Genomic DNA, 14312 nt, shown 5'->3' with positions numbered 1-14312 from the left:
CCAGCAGTTACACCCACAACCTTCTCTCCAGACATTTGCAGTCCTGATTTTTAGCCTGGCTTGAGTACCCACTATCTCTTTCAGAGCTTACCTCAAAAGCTAGTTGCGATATCTGCTGACCATCCCATCTGCAAAGCAGTCCCCTTCCCATCATTAGCTGTAGGCTTCATAATCCTGCTAATCCTCGAAAGCTGGTCCTTAGACTAGGAAGAGTAGTATCACCTGAGAACTTGTTAGAACTGCAAAACCTTAGCTTAACCCCAAACTGAGTAAGCCAGAATTTGTGTTTTAACAGCATTCCCCAGACTATCAGCATGCATATGAAAGCTTAGAAACCATTAGAACACTTCTCACAGCGTATAGTTATTTAATTTATTTAATAGTCACCTATCTCACTTTCGACCAAAAGGGACGTTCTGTGAAGGCAGGGAATTTGTCCTGTTTATCATTGTATTTCCACTGCGTGGCACAGTAACTGACACATAGTAGGCACCAAATAAATATGAATGATTTAACAAGTAAAAGAAAGAATGACTGAATAAATTTCCAGTTTCTTCAAACTCCCATGATTTATGATCAGTGGTCATCTCTTTCCAGTTCATTTTCCTTCTCCCTATAGGCTAAGTTGAGCTCACCTGCCTTCATCAGGCATTTATACAACATCTCCTATGCAGGATGTCCTGTGTGTTGTTACTGGGAATTGTGAAATGCAGTTCCTGCTCCACAAAGATCTCTCAGTTTAAAAGCTTCACTCAAAAGAAACAACTCCTTTCTTTTCTCTGACTACATCTTTGGTTTCTAACCTCCCATCTCCTGAAGTCTAAACAGTAGGTGTATTTTTCAGTCCTCACTTGCCAAAGAATGGTCCACACTGTTTCTCCCCATAGAGTCTTTTTTCCAATTAGATAAGTGGGTCTTTTTTTCAAACCTGTCACTCTTTATGTTTTTTCATTGCTAATGAGCTCTTATCCAGTTTCTGAAGATGCCGCAAGCTGTCCTGCCTCCATCAGAAAACATCAGAACCACTGATGTTTTCAGAACCACATCAGAACCACTTCCTCACATATGCAATGAGCCATCTTGAGTCCCATGAACTTCCAGCCATCACAGCCCAAGGGTCCTCATTTGCTCATTTTGCATGGCAGATTCCCTAGCCTTCAGACCCTAGAGAGCTGTGTTTATGTCTAGCTTTAACCCTAGCTTCCTTGCTTTTTCTTAATTAATAGTTCCCCTAGCCCCTTTTTGCCTGATAGGCTCTTCTCCTTCCCTCTAAGGGGACTCCTCTTTATCCTTGGAGATACAATTTATGGTATAAGAAACTTTATTCCCACAATTTTTTACATCAACAATAAACGAGAAAAACTATGATCACATTAGCACAGGCTGAAAGGGCATTTGATAAACTTTTACGGCGATATGTACTTAAGTAAAAAACACAAAAAAAGTAGGAATCAAAAGGAAATGTTTACATACGATAAATATTTTTTAACAAAAAGTAACAACAAATATTAAAATAAGAATAACTTTTCATTAAAATCAGAAACTAGAAGGCAATGCCTACTATCACTAACATATTAGCATGATCTAAATGGTTCCAGCCAATGTAATAAGATAAGAAAAAATAAATAAGGAGCCCAAAACTGGAAAAGAGGAGATAAAATTCTACTTCTTTGGCTGATGATTTGATTGCATATACAGAATGCCCATACAAGCTAAGTTTTAAAATCCTATAATTAGTGAGAGTATTTGATAAGGCTCAAGGATACAAGAAGAATCTAAGAGGAAAATAGATTCTCTAACTAGCAATAAGTACCTAAAAATGGAAATAATTTTAAAATTTACAATAGTGAAAAAATGATAAAAAGGTAAATTTATGTATTTATTTATTATTGAGATGGAGTCTCACTTTGTCACCCAGGCTGGAGTACAGTGGCATGATCTCAGCTCACTGCAACCTCTTCCACCTGTGTTCAAGTGATTCTCCTGCCTCAGCCTCCTGAGTAGCTGGGATTACAGGCACCTGCCACCACAGCTGGCTAATTTTTGTAGTTTTAGCAGAGATGGGGTTCCACCATCTTGGCCAGGCTGGTCTTGAACTCCTGACCTCGTGATCCACCCACCTCAGCCTCCCAAAGTCCTGGGATTAAAGGCATGAGCCGCTGTGCCTGGCCAAAAAGGTAAAATTTAACAAGAAAGCCATAGAACCTATATGAATAAAACTATAAAAGCTTATTGGAGGACATAAAACAGATTTTGAACAAATGGAAAGAAAAATTAGGTTCTTCATTAGGGAAATGTAGTATCATAAAAGTGTCAAAATTATACATATAAATATATAAAATTTAATGATACTCCTATTAAAACATGAATAGCATTTTTCTATGCTTTGAAGGTAAAATTAACTTCAGTTCACATAGATTTAAAAATTGCTCAAGAATACTAAAATTTGCATACACATATATAAAAGTTAAGATGAAGGATTTGCCTTACCAGATGCCAAAACTCACTATGAAACCTCTCTAAACAAATCAATATAATAATAGCATAAGAATAGAAAAATTAATCAGTGGAAAAGAAGATCCAGAAATAGATCCTAATGAATATAAGATTTCTAAATATGGCAGAAGAGATACCTTCATTCAATAAGGAAAAAGTAGCTTATTTAGTAAATAACCATGTGCAATGGCTCTTGGATTAAAAGAATAAGGAGCTGGACTATCTTATACCACATTAAAAAAAAATTCACATGGATTAAACAAAGTTCTCTCTATAAAATGTTACACAAAAAATTGCAAAAAAATTATATTTACTTCTACTCTAGGGGTGGAAGGCCTTCATACCCAAGAGGGGGATCACTAAATTTTAAAGAGGAAACACAAGGCACATGTCCATGTAAACATCAACCACAAACTATGTATTATGTAACTAGAAGCCATAACTATATAAACATAGCTGAAGGTAACATTTTCCAAGTGAACAGAGAAACCAAAGACTTGGGAAACATTTGCAATGCAGGTGACAGTCCATAGGTTAATATCTATGCTATACAAAGAGATCTTACAAATTGACAAAGAGAAACAATCCCACAGAAACATAAACAAAGAATATGAATATGTAATTCACAGAATAGCAAACCCAACTCCCAATAAAGATATGAAAATATATTCAGACTTGTTGGTAGTCAGAGAAATGCGAAGTAACACGTCATTATTTTACAATCATGTCCCAGGCAAAAATTAAAAAGAGAGTTAAGACCTATTGCTGGTGGGGATGATGGGAAAGTTCTCTTATCACTAGCAGAAATATGAAGCATTTCTGGAAACAGATGGACATATGTATTAAAGCCAAAAATACACATGCCCTTCAAACTAGAAACAGCATTCTTGCAGTTTTGCTCTACAAAAATATTCAGAGATGTTTATTATAGCATTCTTCAATGAGGAAAAAATATGGAAAATAGTAAATGTCCATTAGTAGGGGCATATTCATTAAGTTATAGTACATTCACACTAAGAAACATTATATTATATGATGCAGCCAAATAAATAAATAAGAATTAGAACAGTTGTTGAGATTAGAACTATTGTAAAGTTCCAGATGCAAAGATGTACACATATTATAATACTACGTTTTAACAAAACATTTTTTAAAAATCCTATGTGTGTTTGTATGTTTGTGTGTGTGTGCATAAATAAAAATAGTTATGTAAGAATGGAGAACAGAATGGAAAATACGCAACCGATTATAGCATGGGTTTATGGTGCGTTGAGAGGGTCAGTTAAAATGGAGTTGCAGCACTCATTAAGGCAGAGTTGAGCAGAGAGATGGCAGAGCAAAGCAAGCCCCAAAGAGAAAAAGACTATACTAACAAAAACATCAACAACCAATGGGTATGATATGACTCCATTTCTGTAAAAGTGTTTGTGTATGTGTACTGGAAAACAAAGAGACAGCACTTGATCTAATTTACTTCTTACAGTTTCATCCCTGCCTCACAGGGTAACACATATGTTATGATATTATTCAGTCAACCTAGACACCAATTGACCCCTCTGTACTCTTGTGTATGGTGTGCAAGTGCCTGCATTCACTTGTTGGTATAAAGAGAAGGGTGTGGAAATCTGTATAAACCTCAAGTGGGATGAGACAGGAGGATACAGGAAAGGGCATATTGATTGCGGGAGATGATTATCCTTTATGAATACATCTAGTGGGTGAGCCCCTACTGACTCATAAGAGTCCATTGTTAAAGATTCAGGAATTTTGCAAGACAGCTGTTAAACCTAGCTAGCCATTATAGGCTGGGCTCGATGGCTCACACCTGTAACCCCAGCACCTTGGGAGGCTGAGGCAGGTGGATCACCTGAGGTCAGGAGTTCGAGACTAACCTGACCAACATCATGAAACTCCATCTCTACTAAACATACAAAAAAAATAGCCAGGTGTGGTGGTGTGCACCTGTAATCCCAGCTACTTGGGAGACTGAGGCAAGAGAATCACTTGAACCTGAGAGGTGAAGGTTGCGGTGAGCTAAGATCACACCACTGCACTCCAGCTTGGGCAAGAAGAGCCAAATTCCGTCTCAAAAAACAAAACAAAAACCTAGCCATTTTAAAAAATTAAGTTATATAAAGTTATAATAAATTATATTAAAAACATGAGTAATAGGTAATACTTATTACTTTAATACTTCTTCATTATTATACTATTTTTACTATTATCTGTGCTCTTGAGAATACTATATAAAGGAGTGGGACTGCACATCTTTTTCCAGCTCCATGTTCAGTAATGTCACACTGGTAGTTTGAAACCAGCCTTGGTGGGAGTATTTACACCACAGAAATTGGCAAGGACTACAAGCCAGGGCTTGGCTTATTGTTTGGATCACTGCCTAGAGTTAAGAAGGTGATGGAGAAGATGTTCCTGATGCAGATTAGACTTAAAAATGGGTGTGTCTGTAGCTGTTACATTGTGAATAGCATAAAATGTTGAGAAAGTATTTTTCAGGTTATTAAAATTTATTACCCAATTCAGCAAAGCTGTGCCTAATGTCACCTATGAATGAGTAATGTTCTGACATGTTTTCATTGTTTCACTTTTGTCTTACATAACATTTTAGCATTATCTTATATCTTTGTTAACCTAAATGAAAATATCAACCAGCATTCATGTGTAACATATACTTGCTTGTTAATTGCAACTATCATTTGGCTATGGATGCAAGAGTTTGGTAAAAATCAGCAAAAGCATTCTGTGAGAATTCAACTGTCTATATACATGGGATTTATAGTAAAGAATATTCAGATTTTTATTTATAAAGCGCATGCTATATACATCCCCACTTATAATAAGCTAATGGATGTAAATACCTATTTTTCCCAGAGAACTGGTTGTCAGAAATTTCCCAGCTCACCACTGCTTGTATCACTTATCATTATAAGCATGTGCATTTAAAAAATATATAAACAAAAGGAAAATCTTAAATAATTAAATGGCACCTCCGCTGAGAAGCTTTTCCTGGTTCCCTCAGTTCTCTCTGCTTGGTACTCCTGCAGCATCTTTATGTAGCTCTTTGTCTGTTGTATTTGCCCTTGCAGTAGGGACTGTGTCCAGTCTTTTCTCTCACAGGGCCACCTCATGCAGAATAGCTGCCCGGCACATGAATCCATCAATCAACTGGGTAATCAGAATGAGGAAGGTGCATATGACAGAAGTCCAGAGACCAGATTCGAATAGGGAAATGAGGGCCAGCTTCCCTCCAAATGCTTGCATAGGACCTGAGGGGATCGGCAGCAACTGAACTTTCAACTAGAATTCTGTAGCTGAGCTTGAATCCTTTATAGATTCATTTCATCAGCAGAATTTTCAGCTCTTGCATTGTGAATATGCACAAGGATGTGTAAACTGTCTTTGTTTCTTTTACCTGCCTTCTTTTTATCATTCTCATTTTCAGGGTGTAAAAGTACTCCATAAATGAAGATACAATCTCATATTCTTGACAGCAAAAGGTCCTGGCCCCTAGTAGGATTTATCTTATCTCTAGTTGATGAGTAGACTGAAAAAACTCAGTGGGAAGGTACATCTTGACCTCTGAGGGTCTGTGTGCTGCAGCCGATATAGGTAACCATGATAGGGAGTAGAGATAGGCTGAGAATTACATTTTTACAGAGAAAAAATAAACATCTTTATTTTTTCAAATGAAAGCATTCCTCTCAGTGTGGGGTGTAGTATTGCGCAGGTGCTTTGAGCCTGGAGTTGTCAGAAGGATCTGCCCTCAAACGTTAGCCCTGCTGTCGATTAGCTGCTGGCCTTGGGCAGCGTAGTTGACCTTGAGGGACCTCAGCTTCTTCATCTATATAACTGGGATTGCAATCGCATTGTGCCTTTCACTTGTTGTGAAGGCTAACCACAGGCTGTGAAATGAAAGCATATGTACACACAAAGACGTGTACACGGGTCTTTGCAACAGCTCTATGTGTAATAGTCAAATGCTGAAAACAATCCAGCTGTCTACCAACCTGTGAATGGATGGACAAATTGTGGTACATTCATATAATGGAATACTACTCAGCAACAAAGAGGAATAAACTGTTGATAGGCATCATCACATGACAAATTTCAACATAATTATGTTGGGTAAAAGCAGCCAAACCACAATTTTATTTTTATAACATTCCGGAAAATGTAACTATAGTGACAAAAAGCAGATTGGTGGTTACCTGGGGATAGAACTGGGGGTTAGAGGAGACAGGAAGAAAGAAGGGAGTAGAAAGAGGTATAAAGAAACTTTTCAGGGTGATACATATGTTCATTATCTTGATTGTGATCATGGTTTTGTGGGTGATTTGTATGTCAATGCATTAAATCGCACACTCTAAATATGTACAGTTTATTAAATAGCAATTATACTACAATAAAGCAGTTAAAAAGTTTACAGAATAGGCTGGGCACTGTGGCTCACGACTGTAATTCCAGTACTTTGGGAGGCCGAGGCAGGCGGATGATGAGGTCAGGAGATTGAGACCATCCTGGCCAACATGGTGAAACCCCATCTCTACTAAAAATAGAAAAATTAGCTGGGCATGGTGGCGCATGCCTGTAATCCCAGCTACTTGGGAGGCTGAGGCAGGAAAATCGCTTGAACCAGGGAGGCGGAGGTTGCAGTGAGCCGAGATCGTGTCACTGCACTCCAGCCTGGCAACAGAGCGAGACTCCGTCAAAAAAAAAAAAAAAAAAAAAAAAAAAAAAAAAAAAAAAAAGTTTACAGAGTAATAGATGTTACAGTTGCTGGTATATAGTAAAAGATCAACAAATGGTGGCTGTTAGGATGAAGATAAGGATGAAAAATCTGACTATGATGATAATGACGATATTCCTGCTGTTGTCACTCTTGGGAGAGAATACTGCTTCTTGACCACACTCTTTTTCTCTTCCTCCATTGATCACTTTGACCATCTAAGGCCCATTGTCATTCTTATCTCCTCAGTGCTCTACTAGGCATTCCCTTTTCTGACAGCCAATACCCTCTCTGGCTCAAGACACTTCATTGTACACCATTCGAAAGCCTTGACCAAGGGTTCAGGCAGACATGGGCTGACATTTGCTTTATTACTTGCTAACTTGGACAAGCCTCAGTGTTCTAGTCTGTGAACTGGGGATGGGAATAGCAGACACATTGCTGGCATACTTAGAGGTAAGGAGTGCAGGGAAAGCCCCGAGACTCAGAGTCAGCATTCAATGGGTAGCACCTCAGTGACTCAGTAGCTCTCCTGTTGATTGGGTTATTCGGGGGCTGCTAAGTAGCATCTTCTTCTCCTCCTGAATTCTGAACAAATTGAAACATAGATGAGGGAGAGGCAGATGGAAGCCAGCACATCACTCTCCTTCCCAAACAAGCGTAAACTGGAGGGTGTCGTTGACGTGAAAGCAAAGCCAATTTTTAGTGCTAAACCTATAAATTTGACATATTTATCCATGTACTAATGGCAACACTGAACTTGGGCACCCAGCCTCCCAACGTGAGGGCACAGGATGTTCCAGCCTGGAAAAGAGTAGAGGAATTATGCCTTTTGTGGCTCATGCACTCCCAAGAGAATAAAAGGAAGTTTCTGAACGAAGAATGTCACGTTTATGACTCCTAATTCCTTTTTTTTTTTTTAAGATGGAGTCTTGCTCTGTTGCCCAGGCTGGAGTGCAGTGGCGTGATCTCCGCTCACTGCAACCTCCACCTCCCAGGTTCAAGTGATTCTCCTGCCTCAGCCTCCTGAGTAGCTGGGATTACAGGCACGTGCCACCATGCCCAGTTAATTTTTATATTTTTAGTAGAGACAGGGTTTCACCATGTTGGTCAGCCTGATCTCAAACTCCTGATTTCGTGATCCTCCTGCCTCGGACTCCCAAAGTTTTGGGATTACAGGTGTGTGCCACTGCACTCTACCAACTCCTAAATTTGTATAGTGCAAAAATCTATCCTCTCTCATCCTTCAATGGTAGAGCGCAAGTAGAGGGGCAGAAAGAGTCCAGGGGTGTGAAACTAATGGAGCTCCCTCCATGAAGTGAAACATCAGGAGTGAGGAGTCAACATTCGCCCTCTAAAATGCTATTTTCATTTGTGATTTTGTTAAGCAGAAGTACCACTTTCCTAACTATATCATAAGTTAGATGACTGAGCACACAGGCAAACTAAGTAAAGTACTGAAATCAGCATTTCAGGAGTCAGCACAGGGAGAAGAACCTCCTCAGGGCAGCAGCCCTCTCTAAAGCATTCCTGTCTGATGGCCAAAGTCACGGAGCTCACCGCATCTTACACCAATTCACTACCCAGGTTGCAACCACTGTCCCAACAGATCATGTGATTTTATCTATAATTTCTGAATCAGTACTAAGCAAGAGTGTGCCATCTTCTATATGGAATATAGAAGTTATCTATATCACCCTAAAGTCTTCTGGGTTGTAGGTTACACATATTCCATTTTTAAATTTTTTTCTCACATATTATGGTTTCCAAAACTCCTTATCACCTAATTCCCCTTCAGTGGAAATTCCCCTCCAACCTGTCAATGTCGATTTCCCTCCAAACTGTCAATAACCTTACAATTGTATCACTGGAAAACAAAAGCTACAGGTGCTATTAATCAATCAATCTAAAAATAATTTAGATTTTTTTTTTTTTAGCCACCAAAAAAAAAAAAAATTGCAAAAACTTCAATTACTTTTGTACTAACATACCACTGAAATCAGGTGCCCCAAATGGTGCTGTCCCAGGACAGAATAGCATGCATCCTTGCAAAGGAATGGAGGCTTACCTACTTGTGTGTTCTGGGCAGCATCCTCACTCTGTTGACTCCTATCGAACTTGTGATTTAAAAAAAAAAAAAAAAAAAAAAAGGCCTAAGGTATTTAATCACATCAATTACTGGCAAGCCAGGGTTTCCAAATCTTGAATTTGCACTTCTGATCTTTTGAGTTGGAATTCCAGAATTCTGTTTCACCCTATTACAATTCATCTCTTCAAGAGGTACCCAATGTGAGGTGATTAGGAGCACAAGTAGTCATCAGGCAGATCTGGGATAAGCTTTGGATATGATTCCATGAGCTTCTGTTTTCTCAACTGTAAAATGATAACAATAACAACACCCATGTCATGAAATCATGGTGAGAATAAAAACGAGACTATACATGTAAATGGCTCAGAACAATGGCCAACACAAAGAAGGAAATAAATATTAGTTCACATTATTATTATGTTGAATACATAAATATTATCATGAGAGGACATAAGTAAGAAGACACTTGATGGAATCATGATTTGAGAGGTATTTATTTTAATCACTTTAGAAGTGACTTTAGAGCTGTGTGTATGAAACAAATGATACCCTGAATTTTTAGATAGTTTAACTGCATTTTAGAGGGTATTATATTCTCCAGTGTACTTGAGAGTTGACTAATTTGCAGATGTCACAGTGAGACAAATGTCACCTTTCCAGTGTCAAGGGTCAACCATTTAAAACCAACTACATTCAAATTAGTTCAACCATGGTAGAAGCGAGTGTGGCGATTCCTCAAAGATTTAGAACCAGAAATAACATTTGACCCAGCAATCCTATTACTGGGTGTATACCCAAAGGAATATAAATCATTCTGTTATAAAGATATATGCATATGTATGTTTATTGCAGCACTATTCACAATAGGAAACACATGGAATCAACCCACATGCCCATCAATAATAGATTGCATTAAAATAATGTGGTACATAAACACCATGGAATACTATGCAGCCATAAAAAGGAGATCATGTCCTTGGCAGGACATGGATGAAGTTGGAAGCCGTTATCCTCAGCAAACTAATGCAGAAACAGAAAACCAAACACCACATGTTCTCACTTGTAAGTGGGAGCTGAACAATGAGAACACGTGAACACAGGGAAAGGAACATCACTCACTGATGCTTGTTGGGGGAGGGCTGGGGGGTGTGAGGGAGAGCATTAGGGAAAAGAGCTAATGCATGCTGGGCTTAATACCTACGTGATGGGTTGATAGGTGCAGCAAACCACCATGGCACACATTTACCTATGAAATAAATCTGCACATTCTGCACATCTACCTCAGAACTTAAAAAAATAAAAAATAAATTAAAAAAAATAAAACCAACCTACATTCTTTAGGAGCCCCTACCATTTTTCATGATGCCTCACAATCATAGTCAGCAGTTCCATGGTCAGGTCGTTCAATGGCCTGGGTTTGAATTCCCATGGGACTGCAGATTTGGACTCTGTAAAGAACTAGCTATCATTTCCCCATCTACTTGGCCCGAAGTTATCTTTTATCCATAGTTGTAGTACTCTCTTTTCTGGTGTGAAGGCACTCTTCCAAGCTAGAGAAAATAGAACTCAAATAACAGCTGGGTGACGGAGCCTTCCCCAAGTTACACAACTCTCTCTTCCCTCTTCATCTTTCTCTCAACATTGCTATAAAGACCTTTCTTATTTATATTTAACTTTATTGTCATGGCCCAGCATATTCTGGAGTATAGCCTTGGTAATAGCACAAATTCTAATTAACGAATGTGTAATTAATTACAATTAGTTACACCTCTTAATACCCACACTCTTGGCCATGTAACTTTACAGGGCCCTCTCAATCTGGGCAGAGGATTCTGTCTGACCTCTTAACTCTGAGCTCAGCCATGTGATGTGCTTTGGCTAAAGGAATAATGCAAGTTCTTTTACCTGCAAGTACCACATGCACATTTCCCAGCTATCCTCTAGGAGGATGAAAGGCATCCTAAAAAACTTCGTCAACCTGGTCAAGACTATCCTAGATCAATGAACAGCCATTCAACCCCCAGACAGGTGAACAAACCCAGCCAAGATCAGCAGAACTGATTAACCAACCTGCAGCCAACCCCAGTATATGGAACACTCAAAATCAGCTAAGTCCAGCCAAGATCAGCTAATCCCTGCAGATTTCTAGGCTAAACAAATGTTAACGCCCTATGCTAATGATGCTTTATGGTTGGTTGTTAGTCAGCTTTATTGTAGCAATAGGTAACTAATACAGCCTCCCCAGCACGAGCCTACAATAATTGTATTTAGAAGATTTGAGAGTGAAATAGGTAGGGAACCTTATTCCATTCTTATCAACTACTCCTCACTTAAGCTTTAGGGAGTAAAGAAAGCTTAGTGAGGCCAGGCGTGCTGGCTTATGCCTGTAATCCCAGCACTTTGGGAGGCCAAGGTGGGTAGATCACAAGGTCAGGAGTTCGAGACAAGCCTGCCCAAAATGGTGAAATCCCATCTCTACTAAAAATACAAAAATTAGCCAAGCGTGGTGGCGGGCACCTGTAGTCCCAGCTACTCAGGAGGCTGAGGCAGGACAATCTCTTGAACCTGGGAGGTGGAGGTTACAGTGAGCCAGGAACGTGCCATTGCACTGCAGCCTGGGTGACAGAGTGAGACTCCGTCTCAAAAAAATAATAATAAAATAAAAATAAAGAAAGCTTAATGAGGGACACTCTTGGTCCTTCTGAATGATTAACATGGTTAAAAGTCCCATAAACTCAGTCCACAAGGAGTGGAATCTTGATTTCACTGAACATGAAAAATTATCCAATTTAACAAATAGACACCATCACTGGCAACACAGACAACACTCCATTTGACACCAATACACTCAAACTAGATGGCTTGTCTATTATCTGTCACCCAGAACAATTTTACCATTGTAAGCCTGCTTTTGAAATATGAAATCTTGGTAGAGTTACAACTTTCTTTGCAGCTTGGATTCTTTTTTTCTTCTGCAGAGAGCTATTTTAAATACCCCCAAACTTGTGTGGGAGTGCCAATCGGCCACATTTAATTGGCCAGATTGTTAGCCTCGGCGATGCAGCACTCTTCAGAAAATTAAACATAGACAAGATTGTTACTTTGCTCTGTTATTGTGGCTACAGAATGGCAAACCAATCTGTTGAAACTGAAAAATCCAGCCGCTCAATTATCTGTCGGGCTTACACAGCTAAATGCCCCCAAAGTGGATTATTTTTACTTAGCTGAGGCACATTTTGAGTGAATATGTTGCCTTCTCGACACTGTGCATGGTCAAGGCTCAAGGTCTTCCTAACAGCCTGCAAACTGCTTAGGAAAAGGCTGGTCTTAGAAATACAGACTCTTATTCATTAATTTACTTATTTGTTCACTTAACTTGTAAGCATTGACACATACCTACTCTCTGCCAGAAACTGTGTTGGGTGCTGGGAATAAGAAAAAGTTAAATAACCATTAGCCAAATAAACAACCAGTCAGAGGGTAAGGCAGGAATAGAATTTAGGTTTCTGACTCTAAAGCAATGGTTCCTAACCAGGGAGACATTTGCCAATATCTAGAGATATTTCCCTTTCCCTTCAGGAGACATTTGCCAATATCTAGAGATATTTTTGATAATCATGACTGAGGTGGGGCAGGTGTTATTTGAATCTAGCAGATAGAATCCAGGCACGCTGCTAGGCATCCTACAATACACATGACAGTCCTCACAACAAAAGATTACCCAGCCCAAAATATAAACAATGTGAAGGTTGGAAATCCCTGCTCTCAAGCTATGCACTGAAGTAATTTCTCGAACAGCAAAATCTCTATCTAATCCGACACAGTATCTTCTGCCCCAGCACAGGGCCAAGCACAAGCACGTACTCCAGGAATGCCGGATGGATGGTTGGATGAATGGGTGGATATGGATGGATGGATGGATGGATGGATGGATGGATGGATGGATGGATGTGACAGATGGATGGGATAGATGGATGAATGGATATAAGGATGGATGGATGGATGGATGGATGGATGGATGGATGGATGGATAAATGGATCTCACACTCAAACATACCATCAATAGATGTATACAATGGGTATTGGGTAAGTTGTTTAGGCCATCAGAAGTTAAACAGATGTTCCAATTTTCCACTAGAGTTTGAGTAGCTTCAAGAAGGGAAACATTCTGGTAATTGTGACATGAATTTCACGGGACTATGACTTGTGATGAATTTGGTGCTCCAGAAAACCTCACAGCTCTGACCTTCCTTAACCATTTACCTCATTCCCCATTAAACTCAGATAAGATATCTTGGGTTGTTTCTGCAAACCTTCCTGGCCTGAAATAAAGATAATCTGTCTTTTATTTCTTAACCACTGGAAATGAGGGTAAATTCCTCACAACCAACATTCTGTAGATTTATTTGGCCAATTCTTCTACTTTGGGTCTGAACTCATCCCTAGTAATGTACAATCTGTTTTAGATGTTAATTTTTAATGGTGTGATTTTGGCTTGTCCTTCAAACAACTTGAGTAGAAACACTGATTTAATTTTATCCCTTTCATCAATGCCAGGGAACAGAATAAATTACTCAAGAATATGTTCTTTTGCCTTTGCTTCCCCCCACCATAAGAAATTATGAAGATATTAATAAATGTTCCAAGGTTGATCTTCTCTCTTATGGAGTGGCTGTGCACCCCTGTTATGAATAGGTATGGGGTTGGTGCTATGGAAGAAGGCACTCCAAGGCCAATAGGAACCTATCCCTGCCCTTTGAAAAGTCACAGTAAACAGGGCAGCTGTGAAAAGATGCTGGCAGCTCTATCTGGTGTCCAGGATAAAAAGTCAGGTAGAATCCTGAAAATTACTGACATGTATATGGCTCCTATTAGATCACACAATCCTTGGAACAGAGACCAATCCTTCAATGAATATGCTTCTTCTATCCACCTTAAGTTTGATTCCTCATTAGAAATCAACCATGGAGAATTATATATTGGAGC

Source organism: Macaca mulatta, chromosome 20 (genome assembly GCF_049350105.2).
Source record: "Macaca mulatta isolate MMU2019108-1 chromosome 20, T2T-MMU8v2.0, whole genome shotgun sequence".
Lineage (NCBI taxonomy): Eukaryota > Metazoa > Chordata > Mammalia > Primates > Cercopithecidae > Macaca > Macaca mulatta.
Note: the sequence above shows the minus strand (reverse complement) of the source record.